At 41.3% G+C, this 19736-nt stretch overlaps 1 protein-coding gene and 1 long non-coding RNA gene across 2 annotated transcripts in view; both read right to left on the bottom strand.

Annotated features, from left to right (window-relative positions):
* LOC106007197 overlaps nucleotides 1–9782 on the bottom strand; it is a 28940-nt gene extending 19158 nt beyond the window's left edge. Inside the window, exon 1 of the long non-coding RNA XR_001181774.2 lies at nucleotides 9748–9782. This is a non-coding gene — a long non-coding RNA (uncharacterized LOC106007197). The remainder of the gene's footprint in view (nucleotides 1–9747) is intronic.
* The window catches only part of XKR6 (XK related 6), a 298759-nt gene that overhangs the window by 71510 nt on the left and 207513 nt on the right, over nucleotides 1–19736 (bottom strand). The gene's annotated exons all lie outside the window — the stretch shown is intronic.

A 19736-nucleotide genomic window follows, 5' to 3' on the forward strand; every position in this document is an offset into this window, starting at 1 on the left:
GCGTGTGGCTGCATTTCCAAGGGCATGCTGGGAGAACAGCATCTGGGTGGGTGGGCCTGACTGGGATCCTGTCTCTGCTCCTCTCTAGATCTGTGGCCTTAGGCAAGCCATTTAATTTCTCTAGGCCTTTTAAAAAAATCTGTAAAATGGGGGTATAAACCAATTACCGCATAACTTTGTAACAATCTAATAAAAGAACATATATGAATATATCCTGCAATTTGTAAATAATGTACAAATGTAAACTCTGAGGTGGATCTGGAGAGAACAATAATGTAATAAAATAAACACAAGAAAAATAAGAGGGAATAATTAATATTGATACAAAAAAATTAATGGATAAAAATTTTTAAATGCAGAATTGATATATAAATTCAAAAGGCACTTCTTTTGGGGAAAACAGAATGAATTGTTATCATAACAACAAAAGAAGGGAAGAAAACAGAAATACACAAAGTAAGAAACATTCACAGATACAGAAGATATTAAAGGAATCATATAAGACTTATTTGCAAATCATACAACTCGATCCATGAATGCGAATGAAGTGAATCATTTAATAGAAAAGTACAAATTCCCCAAATCAACCTCTGGAAAGAGAGAAAAAATTTGTCACAGAGCTGATATCCCTTAAAAAATCAGGGCCCAACTGCATTTACAGAAAAATTCTATCTAATCCTTACATAGAGACAAGCAGACAACTGCCATGCTATTGAAACTGAACTGTCCAGAGCACAGAAAAAGATTTCCAAAACCCAAAAAGACGAAACATAAATAAAAACTGTAGACCAACTTAGGAATATAATTAAAAGTTTTTAAATAAAATATTAACAAAGAGAATCCAGCAGCACAGTAGAAGAATGACACCTCTCACACAAATGAGTCATGTATTCCACAAACACAGGGATGTATTAAGAAATCTATTAACATAACTTTCCATATTAATGCACCAAAAGAGAAATCACAAGATCATCTCCATAGATACTGAAAAGGCATTTCATAAAATTCAGCATCTATTCTCAATCAAAATAAAACTCATGTTTTTACCTTAAAGTATGATAAAATTCTTACATGCATACATGTACACATGCACCCCCCCCACACACACACACATCACAACTCAAAAGTCTGTGCTGTGTTTATTTGGGAAACACAAAGATGTATCCTCAAAATGTTGATCCGCAATATAAATTTTTATGTTTGTATAAAAAGTTAAGTCAACTAGAGATAGAGTAACAAAGAAGCTTATTAATTGGAAAGGAGGAGGTAAAATTGTCATGATTTTCAGGTGAAAATGCCAGCAAATCATCCAATAAGTAAAGGAATCCAACTAGGTAATTGTACAGAATTAATAAGCAGAAATCATTAGTTTTCCAAATGAAGATGCCCAGCAAATGAAAGCAAATCCCAACGTAATAGTAACACGGAGGATAAAATACACAGGGACACACTTACCAAGAAATGTGTGCAAAGAAAACATTAAAATTCTACTAAGACTTATATAAATGGAAAGACAGCCTATGTTCTTGGATGGGAAGTTCAAATATGGTAAGGATTTTACATCCTCCCTAAGTTAATCTGTAAATTTAATGTGACCCCACTAAAAATAAGAATAGTTATTTGCTTGACCAGATAAGTTGATTCTCAAATTCACGTGGAAAAAAAATAAACAAGAACACTTAGGAAATTTGGGGGAAGAAAATAAGACTACTAACAAATGCTAAAAATATTGCAAAGCTATGTAATCATTAAAACACTGTAGTTCTGACACATCAGATACAGACAAGTCTACTGAATAAATAAGATAGGCCAGGTATAGACTGAAAAGCACACTGCAATAAAATAAGCAATAAAAGTGGCATTTTCAGTTAGTGGGAAGATTATCCAATAAACGATGGCGGCACAGATCATTAGACTTCCAGAAAAATGGAAAGGGGATACCTACTTCACAACACATAGCAAATGAATTTCAGATTGAACAAATATTTAGACATAAAATGAAATTATATTAGGATTCGAAAGCCAAAAGGATAATATTTGTATAATCTCATCACTCAGATGGCCTTTCTAAATACGACATTATGTCCAGAAAAAAAGGACCTCTAAAGGTGTTTTTTTTTAAAATGAATTTTCCATGAAAAAAAGGTATCATAAAATTAAGACAACCAATTGGGGAAATTTTTAAAACTCATATTAAAGATAAATGAACAACCATTGTCTTTGTATTTTATGATCTTTGTCCTCTGGAGAAGTTTTCAAAGAATTTTATCCCACAAAAAGGTGGAGCATAAGGAATAACACAGAGGACATGGGGAGATGGAGAGGAGAAGTGAGTTGGGGGAAATTGGAGAAGGAGATGAACCATGAGAGACTGTGATCTCTGAGAAAGAAACCGAGAATTTGGGAGGGGCAGGGAGTGGGAGGTTGGGTGAGCCTGTGGTGGGTATTATGGAGGGCACATATTGCATGGAGCACTGGGTGTGGTGCAGAAACAATGAATTCTGGAACACTAAAAAGAAATTTAAAAATATAAATAAAAATTTAAAAAAAACATTTTTTTTAAAGAAATCTTGTTAAGTTTTTTTTTTTTTAATTTTATTTATTTAACAGAGAGAAAGATCACAAGCAGGCAGAGAGAGAGAGAGGAGGAAGCAGGCTCCCCGCTGAGCAGAGAGCCCGATGTGGGGTTCGATCCCAGGACCCTGGGATCATGACCTGAGCTGAAGACAGGCTTAACCCACTGAGCCACCCAGGCGCCCCTAAAAAAAAAACATTTTTAAAAAGGTGGTAGAACTCTGTGATCAGCAAGAGAGGGACTTGGCCATTTTTGAGGAAAAAAACCAAACAAACAGAAGATGGAGGCAGTAAGAATGTCAACAGTTAAAAGAACAAGCCTTAGAATTAGACAACAGCTGGTTTAAATTGCAGTTCCATCACGTATCAGCTGAGTGGTCATTTCTTTTAATCTCACTAAACTTTAGTTTTCTTATTTATAAAGTAAGAATACCAAGATCTTTTTCATAGGTTTGTCTTAAGGATTAAATGAAATGTATATAATGAGCTTAGCTGAGCACATGATATATAGTAACCTGTAAATATTACCAATGTATTAAGAAAGTAATGTTTAAACAGCTACAAGTATTTAAGAAACTCAAAAATATTAGCAAAATGTACCTATGTATAGGTTGAACAGTTGGGTGCCATAACACTATATCCTAAAGAGGTACCTTCTGTGCTAGAAGTCTGAAAGGGCATCACTAGTTAATCAATTCATTCAAAACTCTCAATAATCCATTGATAAGAAACATTATCATCAATTTACAGTTGAGAAAACTAGGAAACCCATCCTTCCACTGTTCAACCGAAAATCTTGGTCAGCCTTAACTTCTCTCTCATACCTCACACCCAATCTATTAGTATAGATTGAGGTCTTCAAATATATATTCATATTTCAACCACTTCTCACTAGTCCTCATATGACTACCTTAATCCAATATCCCGCAATCAATGTTCCTTGCAGGAAAATCTCCTACCCTTGTCCCCACACTCTATTCTTCACTACAACCAGAGAGATCCTGTTAAATTATAAATTATCCTGTCTATTCTCTCCTCAGGAATACATTATATGTTAGTAAAAAATTAAAATAAAATAAAATAAAATAAAATAAAATAAAATAAAATAAACCTGCAATGACTTGCCATTTCACTCAGATCAAAATCCAGAGTCCTTACTTCAAATTCCAAGGTCCTTGTTTCTGCTAATAGGAACACAAATTAAAAAACAAGCTATAGAATGGGAAGACTACTTCCAAGTCATATATCTGTTAAAGGATTAACATCCAAACTATACAAATAACACATGTAACTCATCCCGCAAAAAATCCAATTAAGAAATGGGCAGAGATACTGAATAGACATTTTTACAAAGAACACATTCAAATGGTCAATAGGTACATAAAATGATGCTCTGCATCAGTCATCATAAGGGAAATGCAAATCAAAACCACAGTGAGGTGTTATCTAATATCTGTTAGAATGGGTACACCGAGAAGACAAGAGATAAGTAAGTGTTAATGATTTTGTGGAAAAAAACAAACCCTTGTGCACTGTTGTGGGAATGTAGATCTGTATAACCACTAAAAAAATGGTATGGAGGTTACTTTAAAAAATTAAAAAATGGAGCTACCATATGCTCCCGTAATCTCATTTCTGGGTATATATCCAAAGGAAATAAAACCACTGTGTCAAAGAGAAATCTGCACCCTCATGTTCATTGCAGCATTTCTCCCAAAATTCAAGTTATGGAAACAACCTAAGTATCCATCAATAAATAAATGGATCAGCAAAATATGGTATGTGTATATAATGAAATATTATTCAGCCATGAGGTAAAAAAAAAAAAATGAAATCCTACCTTTTGTGACAACATGGATAGAATGAGGGTGTTGTGCTAAGTGAAATAAGCCAGACAAAGACAAACACTATATGATCTCATTTTTATATGGAATCTTAAAACCAACCAATCAAACAAACATAAACTTCATAGAAACAGAGTAGCATAGTGGTTGCCAGGGCCTGGGGGATGGGAGGAAAGAGTGGAGGATGGTAAAATGGTACAAACTCTCAGCTATTAGATAAATAATGTCTGAGGCTCTAATGTAAAACACAGAGACTAAAAAAGAAACCCAAAGTCCTTCCCATGGCTCTCAAGACACGTCATGGTTTGGGCCCTGACCTCTTCTCTGACATCCTCTCCTCTCACCCTCCCTTCATCTTCCCCATCCAGCCCAGATGGCCTCCTTGCTGCTCCTCAAACATTCAGTGAAGCTCCTGCCAGGGCCTCTGAAGGATCTGGAACGCTCTTCCATGAGTATCTGCATGCCCTTCTCCTGATTTCTCTCAGGTCTTTACTCAAGAACCAATTTCACTGGGCCATGGGTGCTTGAGGGTTTAATGATGCTATCCTCTCTTCTTTGGAAAAAGTTTAAATATTTCCATTTTAAAAACAGTATCAGGGGCACCTGGGGGCTCAGTGGGTTAAAGCCTCTGCCTTCGGCTCAGGTCATGATCCCAGGGTCCTGGGATCGAGCCCCACATCGGGCTCTCTGCTCAGCAGGGAGCCTGCTTCCTCCTCTCTCTCTGCCTGCCTCTCTGCCTACTTGTCATCTCTGTCAAATAAATAAAAAAAATCTTTTAAAAAATAAAAAATAAAAATAAAAAACAGTATCATTTAAGTCAATTCCTCAGGAGCGGTTTCTCCAGCAGTCTCTCCAGACCCAAATCCTCTGCTTTAATTTTTGTTCCTTCTCACTGTCTACCATTTTCCTTATTTATATTATCAGTTATCTGACTACTCGCTAAGATGTCAGGTCCATGAGTGAATGGGTTTTTAATTCATTTTGTTTGCTACTGTCTCTCTAGTACCTAGCATAGCTCCTGACATGAAAGAGGGGCTCAGTAAATTTTTGTTGAATAAACAAGTAGATGAATGAACTCAGTCATTCTCCCTAAGATGTTCAGTGATTTTCTTTTCTTTTTTCTTTTTTCTTTTTTTTTTTTTTTTTTTTTTTTTGTAAATTCTGGTCTCCTTTGGAATCTTTTGATTTTGTTCTTTGGAAATCCCCAGTAGACTTTATAGATATTATTTAGATATATCAACACCATATAGACACCACTGTCATTTCCCGGAAAGCTGAGAACCCCCATTGTCATGCAAATGTAATCCAGGATCTGAAGGATGAGGGGACTCTAAACTTAATTTCATTTTCTTCCATCCCTTTTCTCCTTTTCCATGCAGGATACACACATAAATCAAGGTTCTTGAGGAGCAAGATAGTATATATTTCATTACATATTGCATACAAAAGGGAATAACTCGTGGCCTATTCTGAGACCTGTCAGCAACTCAGAGCCAAGAGGTATAAAATGTGTCACAATTCCAGAACTTGGCACCAGCTTAGGGTGCCAAAGAAAGAAAGGAGGTCAAAGAGAATTACTGATCCTACTTCTTCACAGAATAAACTGGCAAAAACAAAGCACCATGACTCTACGAATTCAAGGTCTGCAATCTGCCATTGACCCTTCTGTGGACTGAAGGTACAGATTTACCCTTCTATTCAGTGGCATTCCCAATAACAAAAATTCATAACATTCTAAGTGACTCAAGGGAAGACAGCGGACCCTACCCTGGACACAAAATACTTACTCAACATTTCCAGTGGGATTCAATTCTGATATTCATTGAATACTGCCAGGAACAAGTTACATCCTTCTGTTGATTCACTGCAACTCCCTTTGTTAGGTATGAGGAAACACACAAGGGGGTGAGGTCTACAGCCTAAAAGGGGCATGAGCTCTGGTCTATTATATTATATAGGGAGTTGGGTAGCGCCTAAGAGGGGTAAAGACCAGGTAAGTGCAATCACCTGAAGAACCCACTAGTTGAAGAGAAGAAGTGAGTTAAAGACTCATTTGGTTGGATTAGGGGAAATGAATAGTGAGCTATCACCAAAGCTGACAAAAATTATATGTGGGTTAACACTTTTCTTATGATTCCTTTGGTTGAATTGTCAGTGAGAAAACAAGAAAGTTGGAGCAGGGGAGGGGGGTAATTACACACAGACTTGGAATTGGACATAAGAGTTAGCTTGCACAGGCCAAAATCACAAACCATAAGAAACATGAGATCACCAATATCCACAATAGGTATAATTTGAAAAATCAAATCTGTTTTTGTCACTGAAAGAAGTCATGAGGAAGGAGAGAAGAGGCTAAAATTATAAGCTCTCAATATATCAGAAAGAATAGGTTCAATTCCTGGCTCCACCACCTGATTGATATGTACCATTTGATAAATTCTTTAGCCTCTCTAAATTTCAGTTGTATCCAATAAACTGGACCAATATCATTATCTATCTTGCAGAACTGAAGGTATAAAAATTAATGAGATAATACATGTAAAGCATTTAGCATACTGCCTGGCAGATAGTATACACTCAAAAGGCATTATTAATAATATTGTGATAACACAGAGGGGGAAAATGCCCCGTCTGGGTCACAGACTATTGGGGAAAAAAGTGCTTCCTTATGAACAGGGAACAGTACAGCAGAGATTACATGAGAAATGATCTAGCCAAACTGACTTCCTCAGTCCATCACTTCTGGTGTCCATTGACTGACTTCTGTTTGCTACATGCAGATTCTGATGAAATGCCATGATTCAGTCTTGATCTACCCATATTCAGGCAATCAGAAGGTCCACAGAACAGATCACACACTGGGAATCAGATCATGGTCCCTGTTGTACTATGTGATCTACAGGAGGTCATCATTATTTCCTAGAGAGCAGTGACAATCCTTATAAAATGCTGATTGTAATCATGATACTCCATACCTCCTATGAGAAGTTGTAAGGTGATGGACCACTATATTTTAAAAAATGTTTTGCAATAGCCAGGTATCTGGATGGGTAGTGGTTATATTTGCAGAGTGATTTTCAATGCAGTGTTAACAAAGAACTGCTCCAGTTCGAAGGAGTTGTTAGTGTGCGAGGCTGCTGCTGGCCGTGGTCCTGAAAGCCAGCTTCGTCTCCAAAAGCAGGTTCTGGCTCCCAAGTCAGAGCGGCTGGGATTTATCAGAGTGTGTGGTTGCTGCAGAATAGTTGACTGTTATTTTCACAACAAGCACTATTGACCGTGGATCTGAAAAGCCTTCTCTGGTTCAAACAATAGTTGTTCCTAGTCACAACCCAAGTGGCTCAAACTTGTATTCAAAGCTTTGCTCTAGCTGAAAGTGCCTTCCCCTTTTCTTTTAAACTTGAGTTAGTTTTTCCTTGATCCTCTGGTTAACTGAAGCCTGAGGGTCATTATGATTCAGAGGATTCAAAGGAGCACTTCAATTCAAGATTTATTTGGATGTTAAGATCTGAACAAAATGAGTCTATCTTTTCTGGGTCTTTGGGATTGCCAGAGGTCTTAATTTGCTGCAAAATAACAGCTCAAACCAATATAAGAGCAGATACAGGGACCTTCTACATGAAGAATAATCCAGGCTCAAGCAAGGTTCTCTATGGACTTGGGTGAGCAGCTAATGGCTAACCTCTGGCCCTAAATCAGGTCAGAATCATGGTTCCTAGTCTACATTTCATTAAAGGTGAGGTTGTAGGATTACTGTCTTCAGTAATTTATATTTCAGTGTCTATATTCTCAGTCACGCTCAACTTTCTTTCCTCATCCTATGTAAGATGGCACTCTTCCTTTTACTCCTGACCATACATCCAATTTGGGACTGGTTCAAATCCTTTCCATCTCTGGTTTTGCTTCCAAATACACCAAATGGGTAAAGCCTAGTGAAAAAAAAAAGTGGGAATGTAAAACTGGATAATTCCATTCTCCACTAAAATCCTGGCTCCATATTTCAGCTTCCTTTTTATAAACAGGTGGTTAACAACGGATGTCATGAGACAGCCATGTGATGGGTACAGCAGGAAGCACAGAACTGGGCAGGAGTCCTACCCACAGGCCTTCATAATCTAAATATCAAGATCTGCACTCTTCAGAGAATAGAGATCTATAAATAGCAGAGTGATGATATCATCACCTTCTAGCCTGTTGCTGTTCAGCTATCAATTATTTTTTTAAAAGCTTACCAAAAAAATTACAGTTGGTAGTAAATTCTGCAGCACCATTTAACCATAAGCATGCATGCATGTGCACACACACACACACACACACACACACACACACACCACAGACCAATAGATTTTAGTGGCTATTTATTAGAATGAAGAATTTATTTATCCAAAAGCTCACCTCTCTGACTGTATGCCAGAGCTCATGTGTCTAGCTAGTACCTAATGCCTTCTCCATGCTTAGAGGGGCTGATGTGCATCTCTTGATAATTCACCAGCATTGTCTATAAACAAGGTCTCTATTTCTCTGTATAGTGAGAAACTTAGCGTTTAACCTTGAATAAGTAGCAGCCTGTGAACATTTAAAATAGGTCCGATGTGTTAAAGTGAACCCTAATCCCCCTCATTCTTGTCATGAAGTGAGATCTACATTGGACATCCCAGGAAAGAATCTGGGAGTAAAGCCTCCACTTCCACATGACCTTGAACAAATTCCCTGATCTTCTCCATTCTAGTAACCAAGCAGTTGGATACACAGTCGGACTGTGTATTAAGCATGTCAATTCTGCATCTTCAAGAGAACAAGTGTTGCAGCTACAGTTCTGCAGGAGATGGGAGAAAGGGGTGGTCCTTGAGGCACATCCACAGCCCCTGAAACAGCACCACCAAATGGACCTCTATCATCTCAAACTCAGCTCCACTGAGTTCCTAAATGGTGTTAACCCTCAAGCTGATCTGAGACAGCAAACCACCTCAGAAGGTCAGAGAATGTGACCTTTCCCCAGCGACCTTGGATCCTTAACGCTTCTTCTAAAAATTGGTGTCTGGTCTCCATGAATAAATACCAAAGAGGAAGAGAAGAGGGTAGGTGGGAAATAGAGAAAACATTCTGTTTAAAAATGTATATATGTGTGTATCTACATCTATATAAATAGAAACCAAAATGGAACATGGAGGGGCACATGCTATTTTAAGGAGGAGCTGCAGTAGTAAAGTAACCTCCTGAGTGATGCTACTTTCTGGCCACATGCCTTCGTGTCCAGGAGAGGCTGTGGTGCTTTTTATTCTAGTCACATTGAATGCCTCTTACGAATCCATCCATCTTAATCAGCACCTACCATTTGCAGCAGCAGCCCCGCAGTCAGGAAGCAGAGGAGCAGACAGCAGGAAAGGACAGGGTGTGAGGGCAGTGGTGAGAGGTGACGTCATAAAAGGAAGGAAAGAAAGAAAGGGGGTGGGCAAGAGCCAGTGAGGAAGGGGAGGAGGTGAAAGCCCAATGGTCTAACTCCTCTGCCTCCACCTCCCTCATTTTTAATGGATTCTTCCTTCCTTGGTGTCACTCTCTCAGCCAGGGGAAGTGCTAACAGTGAGCCAGAATGGGGCCTGTATTTTCAGGGATGGACATGCTGCAGTGCTCAGAGGTTTGAGGAGCAGGTGCCCCATCAACTGAAGCTCCTGATGCAGGGTAGGTAAGATGTGCATAGTAGGAGGGAGACTAAATAGCTGTTCTCTGCATCTTCCCTCTGCTCTGCTCCCTCTGCTCCTTGCCTCAGCCTTATCCCACCACACGTTGGGAGGCCCTGGGTCTTGGAGCAGTCCTGCCTCAGCCACCTGACTCCTCACCCATTCATATACCATGGATCCTGCCCTGTTGTCCTTTGGAATGTTTCCACTGGAGTTCCAATCACCCAAAAGTTCCAATCACCCAAAAGCCAGGATCTTTCAAAGAGAGTCAAGGGTTCCCCACCCCACATAGTCATAACTACACAAGCCCCATAGCCTAAGCCTTAGCCCACCCATGCTAATCTGGCTGGGGCCTGGAGTGAATTCAGAGTTCAGAAAACCCTTGTGCCCACCAAGCCTTGGTTTTCCCTATCATAAGGCCTAGACCCTGCCTAGTATTTCACTTAACTGCTATAGTCAGAACACACTAGAAATTGTAGCCATCTTGGCTAGGCTCCTAAAACCCCTGCCAGCCCGTGGGCTCTGACTCCAACCCCTAGCTGGGAACTGAAGTCCCTCCTCAAAGCAACCCACAAGGGAATGTGACCATCTACCAATGTCACTATACTAGGGAGCTCCTAAGAACTAAACCCCTGGAAAAATCGGTACCAACCTGAATCAAGCCTGAGCTTGTTGTATACCTTCAAACCCTATTGTTTTTTAGTTACATTGTCTTCATTAGGCCAGTTCCCCAGGCCTGGTTCCCAGCTTTACCAGCTTTGCTCCTGAGGTTGGCCCTCAGCAAAGCCCTCTGGATTTTGATGTTTCCCAGGCAGGACTTGGCTAAAGGACTTCCGCTGGGACTAGTGGGAGTCTGATCATCTCAAAGTTTAGGGTTAGTGGGAAACCAGCAGGAGGTTCCTTGTCAGAGGAAATGCAGAGGGAACTCTGCGAGGTAACAGTCCTCAGGCCTGGTCGTGAAGCTGCAGCTGCTCTAAGAAATAAATCTCGAAATTAGACTCAACAATCCCAGAGTTAGAGGTGACCTATGTGTTATTTCCTCATCATCTCTTAATGTGTGCCTGAAATATTTAAAGAGACTAGTATTTATGAAGTGCCTATTCTCTGCTTATACATGTATTACTATGTTTAATCAGCAGAACAACTACAGACAAGAAAAATCATACCCATTTACAGATGAGGAAACTAACTCAGAGGATTTTGGTAACTTGTCTGAGCTCCAGGACTAATAAATGGCAGAGCCAGAGTGCAAATAAAACTCTACCGAATTCCGAAACTTATGATGCTCCCCACCGCTTTCCAGTAAAAGGAGAGAAAAAGCATAGGGATGGTAGAAGAGATGAGTGGGACACACGGAAAACCAGCTTCCTTTATCACAAGCTGTATCTTTGCCAAGGCTGTTATAAGAGATAAGGTTGACTGTGAGTTACAGTCTCTGGTTTCCCAGCAAGGACTGCTTGTATTTAGACAGTATTGCCTGAGAACCTGAGAGACTTGGGCTAGAACAACATGGCAAGAAGCCTCAACAAGCAGTGACCATACAGGTTGTATAGACAAGAAAACATTTTTGTCTTTGCTACCAGTGTATGCTGGTAAGAGGCAGGAGATAGGAAAAATCCATTTGTAAGCTATTAAATTGGAGATGTTGATTTGCAAGGCTGAACTAGAAATCAAGAAAGCTGCCTAATGGGAGGCTGCAGCATGCCAGAGGGTGAAATTAATGGGGGAAGAGGATCTTCCTTCAGTGGAGATGCCATGAATATAGAGAGGTAAGCCAGCCAGGGGTGTAGCTCCTCCTCTGAGGAGCAGGGAGCGAGGTGACTCCAAAGGATCCTTCCAGCCATTCTCTAGGTCACTTTCAATGACAGGGCTTCAGGGACATCCCATGTTCCCCATGATCAATCTCCTCAGTATTTCTCAAGATGTTTCCTTGTTCTGGACCCCACAGTTGAGAGCTCTGAAGTCCCATATCCTAAGGAAAGCTCCCTACTACCACACACACCCCCTACTACTTCAGACCCCATTACTTCAGACACACCACACTCAGACCCCATATTCAGCCCTTTTAGGAAGTCATTAAACTACTGAGAATCTTAGAAAAGCAATGAGTACTCTGTAGGAAAAAACACCCACACCCAGTTATCTACATGTTTACATTCAATGCCAGCAAAGAGTCCTTCTGCTCCAGAGAGTCTCCCTGAATCAAGCCAGGCTTCTGCTTCTAGAGACTGTCTTTGGCGAACTTTATGGGGATATCAGTACCCAATGAGAACAGAACCTAATTCCATAAACAGGACTCTCTAAATGGAGTAAGGCTGAGGGCTTCAATCTGCTTTTGCTCCAACTTTTCTCTCTCTTTACCATCTATCACAAGTCCCTGTTTCCCCCTGAAATTCTCTTGAGAATGCTTTTAATCCAGCTTGGAAGGTGTTCAGCACCAGGAATACAATGAAGGAGATGCAGCAGGACAGAAGGCTGAGCTGTGACTGGGGGCAGGAGAGAGGGGGCTGACTCACTCTACTTCCTGGATGGGGTAGTTTTGAGGATTAAGTGGAACTATGGCTGTACATTAATCAGGGGTCTCTAGACAAACAGAACCAGTAGGATATATAGAAGTACACAGAAAAGAAGAGTGGTTATAGAAATTGATTCACACAATTATGGCAGTAGAGAAGTCCTATGATCTGCTTTCTGCAATCTGAAGACCCACGAAAGCCTGTGGTATAATTCAGTCTGAGTCCAAAGGCCTGAGAACCAGATGCAGCAATATCCAAAGGCAGGAGAAAAGGGATGTCTCAGCTCAAGGAGAGAGAACAGATTTGCTCTTCCTTCACCTTTTGTTCTGTTGAGGCCATCAATGGATTGGAGAGGCCCACCCATACTGGGGAGGGCATTCAGCTTTATTGAGTTGACCAACCCAAATGTCAATCTCTTTTGGAGACAACCAGAAATAATGCTTCATCTAACACCCCATGGCACAGTCAAGTTGCCACATAAAATTAACCACCACACTCTGTAAACATGCTCCACAGACGTTAGCTTGTTCTAGAGTCAGACCTCTGCCGATTGGGAACAATATGACTTGACCATGTGACAAAGTCCTATTGATTAGAAATTAGTATATTATTCTATTGCCTAGTGGAGTTTTTGGGAGGTTGTATACATGTACACATTCACATGTACACCATTAATCAATTACCCTCCCCTGGAGTTGGTTTGGCCCCAAGGGTTGAAATCTATTTGACAACATCTCTTTGCTGGACATGGTCAGGTGGGCACTTAGTGAATGTGATCAGATCATATGAAGGACTTGCAATTTACACTTGCTCTGTGTCTTTGGGCAAGTAACCCATCATCTTGGGTCTCAGTTTCCTTATATATATGATAACAGAGACTAGATAACTGGATCTTTTCTAAAACTCTTCAGGATTAATGTTCTGGGATTCTATGCCACACACTCACATAAATATAAACAGGGAGAGAACTTTTAAAGGAAGTGATACCTGGAAAGTTAGATACTTTTCTTTAGTAATTGCTCTTCTCAGAGCAATAATATTTTTCTTAAATATTGATGAAAATATCCTTTGTAACTCACCCTGTCTGTATTCTATGAAGAGGCAATTTCAGGGGTGTGCAGAATAGTGGACACGGTAAGTTTCTTATTATCTGAGTGTCCAAAGCTCTACTAGGCACTTTACTCCTCTCTCAGTGATTTCTGTTCTCTCCTGACTATTTTCTGACTGTTCCCAGCTAATTTGAGGAAAGGCTTTGAATTGTTTTTTTCTAGTCTCTGCTTTTTTTCTTATGTTCTTTACATACAAGAGAAGTTAAGTGTGAAGAAGGGGAGCACATCTCTACATTGCTGAGAGCAAGAAATAAAATCTTCCCAATTACAGGTTTCTCTCTAATTTTCCTCTTTGAAGAATAATAAAACATTACACCCACCCATTTGCATTCTCTGAGCTTTTTGTCTCCAGTAGGCAGAGAGGGTGTAAAGTGAAATATACATATGTTACTGTGCAATGACTGCTCTGGTCCCTAGAAAAGGGACTGGCCTTGGGGAAAAGGAGAGTAATAAACAATGGTGTCTTCATAGTCCTTCCTCAAGCCACCTCATATGTGCTGACTTTCATACCTTCTCTACACACTTTATTATAAGTGACTCCACTCAGCAAAGACTTAAGGAGCACCTGGTATATGTCAGGCTCTGTGCTCAACCCAAGGATGACAGCAACCACAATAACACTTTATAAGTGTCCCACCTTTTCTGTGTATCAGATGCTGTTCTACAAGCTTTATGTGCTTTGCCTCACTCAATCCTCAAGACAATCCCACCAGGGAAGTATAACTACTATTTCCTTTGTGCAGATTGAAGAGATGGAGCACAAATTAACCCAAAGCCAGACCCCTAGTAACTGGAAGACCCAGGAGGTAAACCCAGAGTGTGGAACTCCAGAGTCTATGCTTTTAGCCTCCTCAGAATATAGCAGACCCTGGCCTCTCCTTCTACCTGCAGAGATGGCCATATGAAAAGATAATTAAGGCACCACAGGTAAAATTTCTTCCTATAGACCAGGGTTGTGGAGAGGAGGCCACTGTAGGTAGAGGGAATAGCACGTGCAATGACCTGTAGACAGGAACCTCTGTAGGGGACCATGGAAAGCAGTAGGTATGTGGAGGGGAGAGGGGGGTAAAGAATATTGATTGGGTGGTATGTAATTTGTGTCAACTTGATTGGGCCATGAGGTGCCCAGACATTTGGTCAAATATTATTTTGGGTGTTTCTATGAGGGTGTTTCTGAGTAAGATTAGCATTTGCATCGGTAGACTGAGTAAAGCAGATTACCCTCCTTAATATGGGTGGTCCTCATCCAATCCAATGAAGACCCTCCCTGAATAAAAGAGAATTCTTCCTGCCCGACAGTGTTCTGACTGGGATTTTTTTCCCTGCCTTTGGACTAGCACTGAAACATCAGCTCTTCCTGGGTCTTGAGCCTACCAGCCTTCAGACTGGAAAACGCCATTGGCCTTCCTGGTTCTCAGGCCTTCAGACTCAGACTGGAATTATACACTGGCTCTCCTGGGCCCCCAGATCACCAACTACGGATGCTGGGGCTTATCACCCTCCATAACTGTGTGAGCCAATTCCTTATAATGAATATCTCTCTGTCTCTGTCCTTGATCTCTTTCTACATCTTCTATTGGTTCTGTTTCTCTGGAGAACCCTGACCAATTCAGGTAGGAAGTACTGGGGGGCAGGGGGAATGAAAATGAAAGGGAAGTTGTGTCCAAATAATGACAAGTGATTGAGGCCATGGATGAGAGGCTAGACATAACTGTCCCTTGCCCTTCCAGAGAATTCCATGTTAATAAGCAACCAAGGTAAAACTCGTAGAGTGTCAGGCATGATCAGGGCAAGTGGAGGACGACAGGGAAGGGTCCTCACAAAGACCATAAAATAACACTGTGAGAGGCATTTGTAGTCCTAATCACAGGATGCGTCCTAGAGCTGAAGGGGCATTTACAGAGGTCCTAATCCTACCCTTTCGTTTATATAAGAGAAGGCTAGGGACAGGGAGAGGAGGCAGCTGGTCTGGGGTGATGCCTGTCACCAGCTCTCCCTCAGACACAGTCCAAAGCTCACTCCCAAGATCCCATCTTCCCACTGACCCAGCTGGCCCTGCCCAAAACAGGCCTGGGAAAGCTTCCCTGTGATGTAGAGAATGAGGAAGAATGGCCGCATGTGTGCGCACACACATATACACACATCCCATGGTTGTCATTTTGAGCCTAATTGTTTTAACACCAGCTGTCAGGGCTGCAAAATTCTTCTCTGATACCAGTGACCTGCAAGATCTCGAATAACGAGGATGTGTTTAAAAATAGTCCAGATTCCTGGAATTCACCTCTCCTTCTCACTCTCCCTGCTCCGTCTTACTGACAGGCCTGGTAAGAACTCCACTTCAAATTTGTGAGTACAAAGCCAAAAACTATGATTCAGATTTATTAGGAGTGGAGAGAAAAGTGGTGGACAAGAGCAGGAGCTGATGAAGAAGCAGGGACTCAGGCTGTTTGTCCAGCAAACCAGCTAGAAACCTTGGCAGAGACTCTCTCTAGCTTTCCTAATAGGGTGCTCACTTCTTCCACTGCCCCAAGCCAGGCTCCAGTTCCCCTGGGCCAACAAGCACCTCAACCACTATGATCTGAATACTCTTTGTTGGCAGTGGGCCTGCCAGCTCCCTGCAGCCCAGCCCAGACCCCACCGACTCTGCTCCCTCTGCCTCCCCGCAATGTGGCAGTGAGGGATAAACTAATTCTGCAGCCAGACAAACTCAAGGTCAAATCCTGGCACAGCTGCTCACTAGCTATGGGACTTGCCAGTCAAATTCCCAAATCTCTTGCAGTCTCAGTTTTCCAACTGTAAAACCTAGCTCCTACGATTGTCCTAAAGATAAATGTGAAGAATAAATTACCCTCCATTCCACACCGGGAAGGTAACAGAAATCCTTAAATATTTGTTCCTTTACTTCCCCTTTGTATGCCCAGCTGTCTTACTCTTTCAAACATACTTTGATGACATTAAGAAGGGAAAATTTCAGTCAGAAGGAGTTATCATGTTTGTGAAGGGGTTCGATCATTGTGTTATTTATGGCACTGAGCAGCTGAAAGCAAGTTCAACGTCCATCCTTGAGGAAATGACCAGGTTAAGACTCATTTCTTCTATGAAGTCATTGCAGGTATTCAAATTCTATTTTACCGACATGAGAAAATGCACATAATATGTTAGGAGAAGAATTTAGCATTCAGTATGCAAATTGCATTTATAATATCCTCTCATTAATGTGAATTAAAATACTAAAATAAAATTAGACAAGATGTTGACAGATTGGTACCGGGTAAAGACCTTATCAGTGAGAGTTTTCTCTTCATTTGTGCTTTTCTATTCCCAGAACAAAATGTTTAAGGAATGAATCAATAGTCGCCAGATCTTTAGTTTCGAAAGGGAAGAACGGGGCTGACACTGTGGAGAACAAAAAGTCTATTCCTAGACACCAAAATAAATTAAATGTTCTGAAAAAAGCTGTTTTCCATATTTAACCAAGTAGTGAGGTGGCCCAAAGAGATGGAGGAAATAAGTCTTGTTTCTATATCTGGTTTGATTGATTAAGAAAAGAGTTAAGAGAAATCTTTAAGAGCACTGGCTCCCATCCTGCAGATGGGGTGGACATGAACTGTGTGCAGACAGAGCCCACCAGTCACTTTGGGACAGCATGAGATGTTCAGCTCCAGGCCATAGTGCAAGTCATGGGGCCGGGTGGAGAAAGTTTCTCCAAGATTTAAGAACAGCTAGGACAACTCTAGTCTTGCTTATAAACATTTAGAGTATTTAGAGAAATATAAGAGAGGAAGATAGTCTGGTTGCATTGTTTCTATGACTTCCCCAGACCATGGGTTTAGTTAATAGAGATTTCCATCTGTGAAAGTAACCAAAAACTCTGTCCTTAGAGGAGTTGGGAGCACCTAACCCAACACACTCATGTTATAGACAAAGAAACAGACCCACTGAGGTGAAATGTTTTTATGAGTCATGGAGCCATTGAAAGACATATTTTGGATAAGAATCAAGCCCTCCTGGCTCCTAATCTTTTCTTCTTTCCACTAATTCTGAATGATGAAGTCCACCTTTAGAAGCCTGTGTGAGGCTCTATGGGAGAAGGGGGCAGGAGCAGAGCCTGGGGCACTCTCACTGCCCTGTCGCCCTCTAGTGAAGAGACAAGGTCCCTGCAGCTAAACCCTCCACAAGGCTGAAATGGGATCCAAATGAGAAATAAGGAACAGTGCATCACAGCACACTGTTTTCTTCCTCACTGAGCACATAATTGCTTTTTGATACACATATGTTACATGTTTTGGAGCATCATTTTTATTTCCTAGATATTCTGTTGTTTCCTCTCCTCGAGGCTTTGCCTTTCTGTTGTAGGAAAGTGTACCCCTCCTCCCAACTTAAAACAAAGCCTAGACGTGTCTGAATTCCCAATCTAGGCAGAAGAAAGAGCAAAACAGTTGCTGGATTTATATGTAATGATTTAGCACACGGGAAATGAGAAACAGAACTAACATTTACTGAGCATACGTTAAGTGTTAGAGACCATACCTGTATTTTCTCCTCTTACTCGAAAACAACCCTGTGAAAGATGAGCCTCATTTTTGAGGGGGAAACCAAAACTCAGAGAGTTAAAAAACGACCTGCTCAGAGTCACCCAGGTAGTAAGTGGTCTCTTTATAGCATACTTCCCTGAGACTCCCTCAAATAGAAGCTGAAGGAAACAGCTAGGCAGGAAAAGTCCTTGATCCTCAGAAACTCAAACTCTGATCTCATTGACTATACAAGTTTATTCCAACTGAGCAGAAAAACTTGTCGGATGTGTAAAGAAAAATTCTCCTCCATCTCCTGGAGTTGATCTCTGGATGGCAATTCTGGGCCAGCCAGGCTCACTCCATCACTGCCTCTGGGTCCACAGGAATGATGGCGTGCTGTCACTGCTGCATCTTGGGAGCTCACTAGAGTAAGGAAAGGAGAGCAAAGAGAGAGCCCATGTGTTGTGTTGAAGCAAAGCTGGGATGAGACAAAGAAGGAACTTCCTGACCTGCACGCCTCAGAACCTCACAGACTCTGAGTCACCAAAGTGTCGCCAGCTGGGCCTCTCAGAGCCAGTCACAGGCAAGTGGCATGTAGGCTTTGGATCTGGTCCCACTGATGACCCAGGAGCCCTTTGGGTTCAGGGCTTTGCACTTTGCACTTCAGGCCTTCCCAGTCTACACACATTCTCTCATTGCCCCCTTGCTCCCCACAGCTCCTCCTTTCAACAGACCTCAGGTTTCTAATCAGACCTTTGGGATTATTAGAATAACTCTCCTTTTCTTCTCTAGTAGATGCCTTAAGAGGATAAATCCATGTTCTAACTTCATAGGTTCCAAAGAATGTAAACTCTTTCCAGGCTCTCACCAGGGAAGTACAAATCATTTCAAACCACTTCTGCCTTTGTGCACTTTGTTCAAGGCATGTCCCTTCTAGGAACGCTCCGCTCTTCCCTGTCCTGGGATGGCCAGCACAGTCCTCCACAAGGACATCTGTTCTGAATTCTGAAAACCTTCTCTGGCATACTTTATCCATAATTACTTATGTCCATATATGATCTTCCCTCCTAGACTGAACTTTTGGGGGGAAGAATCACTCAGTATACAGATGTGGCAGTTTCATAACCCTTGAAGAGACCAAGCACTCAGCAGTTTTTGTCATTCTCTTCATTGCTGGGGGAGAAAGAAATTGTAGAGAGTATAAATTGACCAATACTTATAGCAAGTATAAAGGAGTAGGGGTGGTAAACGTTCAGATCCTCTCCCACCAGCCCCGCACAGGAGGCCCTCAGTAACATTCCTGACAAGGGATACACTGTTGAAAACTAATTGCTCTTCCCCATCCATGGGATAGACTGGGCCATGTGTTCAATAACCGCAAGCATTGTCTTCTCCCATCCAGCCCCATCACCATCATGGCCAAGACACCAGCTCTGTGCTGAGCACAGGACTGGGCACTCCGAGGGCCAAGAAAATGAGACAAAGGGGAAGTGGAGCACAGTCT

Source organism: Mustela putorius, unplaced genomic scaffold (assembly GCF_011764305.1).
Source record: "Mustela putorius furo isolate JIRA1106 unplaced genomic scaffold, ASM1176430v1.1 tig00000242_pilon_pilon_pilon, whole genome shotgun sequence".
Taxonomy (NCBI): Eukaryota; Metazoa; Chordata; class Mammalia; order Carnivora; family Mustelidae; genus Mustela; species Mustela putorius.